The sequence below is a fragment of the Carettochelys insculpta genome, chromosome 1 (assembly GCF_033958435.1).
Source record: "Carettochelys insculpta isolate YL-2023 chromosome 1, ASM3395843v1, whole genome shotgun sequence".
Taxonomy (NCBI): domain Eukaryota; kingdom Metazoa; phylum Chordata; order Testudines; family Carettochelyidae; genus Carettochelys; species Carettochelys insculpta.
In genome coordinates, this window is record NC_134137.1 from 203,948,754 (window position 1) to 203,952,826 (window position 4,073).

Sequence of the window (4,073 nt, forward strand, 5' to 3'; positions counted from 1 at the left end):
TGCAAACAGGGACAGACGGCTCCCTTCCCTTGCAGGTGGCAGGAAGTTCTCAGACAGCTGCAGTCACCAAGCCCTGTCAAGAGCCAGTAGGAGGAAGGCAGCCGGCTCGTGCCGTGGCTTCCCGTTTTTAAAAGGAGGGACCAAAAGAGGCTGGCAAAGTGACTTTTTTTCAGCGCCGAAAAGGCAGGACCCCGGTGCACAGCCATGAAACCAAGATGTTACGTGCCAAATGCCCCCATCACCTCATCCTGCTTTCGTGACATCCCACCCTGTACACAGGGTGTGCAGCCTGCTTAGGCTGTAAGCCTCTCGGTGTAGGAACTGTGGTTTCTCAGCTGTCCGTACAGCAGTGAATGCTATACAGCAAATGACAGCTATCACCCTGCCTCTCGCTTGTCACTGCGACTGCCACAAAAAAGGCTTATTACGCAACCTCCTGTGCCAGACAGTGGGGTCACACCAACGTTGTTGGTTGTGTTGTTAAATCAAAGCAAAAACCTAAAAAAGGGGACACCCTCACCAACTAGCTAAGCAAACAGATCCTCTGTCCACCCACCCTCATGCAGCAGAGCAAGAAGAGCCAGAGATTCCATTAACAAACACCCCGGGATTTGGCTACCATCACACTATTGTTCCCAGCAGGAGCTGAGCAGCAATACAAAACCCTTAGATCAGGTGGGCTTCACCCCATCACGTGGGGCAAAGACCTTGGCTTCCCAGCTCGTTCCACAGGTAGCGTAGCACTCCCTGCTACAGTGGTGGGGTGCAGATGCCATATTGGCTCCAGCGATGGCCACCATCAAATGAGTCACCAACACCGCTCTTGGCAACCTCGTTCTCCCATGGGGAAGGGAGTCTCGGTCAGACCCAGATGCGGAGCGTGCCCAAGCTATGAGGTGTATTAGGGCTGGCAAGATCACAATCCCTTTCTTGGGGGGACAGCAGAAGGCCTGCTGGTGCATTGATCTCCCCTACCAGCCTCCCCTCTGCACTAGATCTCAACACAGATGGCTTTTCATGGCTTCGGGGTCCTGACTGATGAGGTATTTCTTAAAAGCCTCCCCTCTGCTTATCTGCCTGCAGCCAGGAAACAGCTGCCCCCCAGGTTGCTTTAAAACCACGAGACAGGTTAGCCAGACACCAGAGCACCTGCCCCCCAGTTACCTATTACCTCATTAGAGGAAATAAATGGCCACAAGGGCAGTTTGCATCAATGAACTTTTATGGCCAGGCCTTGGAAACCCCTGAACAGGCCTCCTGCTTCAAAAGTTTCTGGGACCCCTTTCTGTGGTTGCTGAGGGAAAGGCAGGCGTCGAATAAAATGAGACCTCCTCTCAGCAGCTTGCACACAACCATAAAATGCTCCAGAGCAAAGCCAGGCTGGTGGAAAGGCAGGAGGTTCAGCAGCACCCAGGGCATCTGCAAACATTTTAGGAGGCCTGGAGAGAGAAGGGGTGGTGGTGGTGTCCGTAATGGAAATAGACTCCTGGGTTTTGCAGCTGTGGCAACGGGATCTGACAGAATTACAGAAGGGAGCACTGCTGCCCTTCTTCGTTCTGTGAGTGGCCAAGTGTGGTGTCCTACGTGTTTGGTTAGGAACACCAGTTTCGGGTTTCCATATAAAAAGAGGACGCCCCAAGAGGCACTGTGTCCATATCAGTATCTACCAACACACATTGTATGACAGTGTGACAGTATATCTAGTACATTAATACAGCGTGCGTTGGTAGATACGGATACAGATACGCTCCCTCCCAGGGGGGTGTCCTCTTCTTCAAAGGTCAAATATGGTAACCCTAAACACTATGATCTTTCTGGCTTTTATCCTCAAGCTGCTCTTCAGAGGGCATCCTGGGCTCAGCCTATACTATCTCTGTGCACCCATGGAATGTGCGGGAGAACCACACGGCCTGATGCATGGCCCAGCCGAGGGGAATTGTGGGCATCTGGCTAACCCACAGAAAATGGGTTGATTAGCAGGACTTTCCAAAGAGGGTTTTCTGTTGGAAGAACATTGACACAACATGGTTAGTTGTGTAGCTCCCTGTGGCACGGCTGGGGTAGCAGCTGAACTAGCACTTGGGCTCAGGAGCATGCTGTTGGAATGCTGACTGTAAAACAAACACTTAGCTTATTCCCGTCAGACTGTGCGGGGAGAGCAAGATTCATACAAAGAACAAAACCAAAACCTCAGACCCCTGTTTTACCCTTTTAATAACTTATTCACGTGACAGCCTGCAGGTCTGGGAGATAAAGGCAGAGTCTCAGTTCTTTATTAGCTCTGACTCAGGCTGCTTGTTAGCCCACTTGAATCATTTCCTTGCAGACAAGCAGCCCCGGCTACAGAGACAAGACTCAGCACCTTGGTGACACGCACATCATATAGAGCTCCCTGCCAGGATGTGGCCTGCTTCCTGTGCACAACCATAGTGAAGCAGCATGTGCTCTCAGGAAGCTGGTGGACTACAGGCTCTCTGTTCCAACACATGGCTGAGAGCAGAAAGTGGCTGATCATGACAAGCAGCAGCTTGTGCTCTCTGCAGATATAGGCAAGGGTGGAGGGGTTAGCTCTCTGAGACGTTCCCCAAATGCCCTCTCCAATAAACTGCAAAAGCTCCTCCACTGAGATACAGTATCATGGGTGAGGACAGACAAAGGCGTTGGCGGGGAGGGGGGAGGTGTCAAATACCTGGCCACAACCTAGGCCATTTTTCCTGGACTAACTCTGTGCTTACCCTCTCTTTTACAAGAAAATTGTTCTCCTGGCTCTCTGAGGATAGGACAAGGAGCAATAGGCTTAAACTGCAGCAAGAGAAGCTGCAGTTGGACATTAGGGAAAACTTCCCAACTGTCCCAGTGGTTAAACATTGGGATAAATTACCTAGGGAGGTTGTGGAATCTCCATCATGGGAGAGATTTAAGAGCAGGGTAAACAAACACCTATCAGGGATGGTCTAGAGACCGTGGATGGTGCTCAGTCCTGCTGTGAGGGCAGGAGACTGGACTCAATGACCTCTTGAGGTCTCTTCCAGTGCTAATGTTCTATGAGGCTATGATTCTGTCACTTACCTCAGTTCCTCTACCCCAACAAGAAATGCGAAACCCCTGTAGGCAGAGGCTGAGGAGCATTCTGGGAGTGCACCACTCCTGTGGCTCCCTGTCCATGACTCTAGGCTCTCCTGGATGGTCGGTGGGAGACCTGACTGCCATTGATACCCAACAGAGCAATGGAAAGGAAACAGAGGTCAGCCTCACTGAGTTGCCTGCACCAGTGTGGAAATAATGCAGACTGGGGGGCAATTTGGTTTTGAGTCCATAAGTCAAATGATGGACCTTTGCAGTTGCAAAAGCAAAAAAGAGAGGGTCCGTTTGCTTTGCCCCTCTGTGTTAGATGTGTGCACAGTGTTCTGTAAACAAAGCAAAGCAACAGTTCCCAGCCCTGAGGAACTTGCAGGTTTTTCTAAACACTGTTCCTCCAAGGGAAATTGCTAGAGCAGACATAGGGGAGGTCTAGCAAAGGCACAAAGCAGAAAGAAGGGTAAGGCTTGGCATCCTTCACAAAGCAGTTAAAAGTTGCCTAGTCTGTTTAAAACTATTTCAGCAAAGCCAGAGCAGTGGATAGAGATGTAGCAGTTCAATCTTCCAGGTATGGGCAGACAAAGAGCAGGGACAAAAGGGAAAATGAAATAACCTCAGTGAAGACCAGGGCAGCACACAGCTCAGCTATTCACTAGCTCCCAGGGAATTGATTAGATATGAAATTAGAGTGGGGAAAAATTAGAGCACAATAAGGTATTTACTTGTACCTCAAACAATGTGTCACGAGTGTCACTTTAGTGCCCTCTGGGGGCAAATGTTGTTACCTCTCACTGCTTTCTCAGGGGAAGGCCAATCAATGTCAGAGCTGCAGCACAGGAAGCGGTTTTATCTACCGGCACCAGCATAACACATTCAGTATGGGGAAGGCACGTTAAAGATTCATATTCTACCCCAATTGTTTGACGTTGCCACTAAATAACCACAGCCGCTATAGTCTTCATTCAGCCCCCTTGTGCGCATGCATTGTGCTGCAG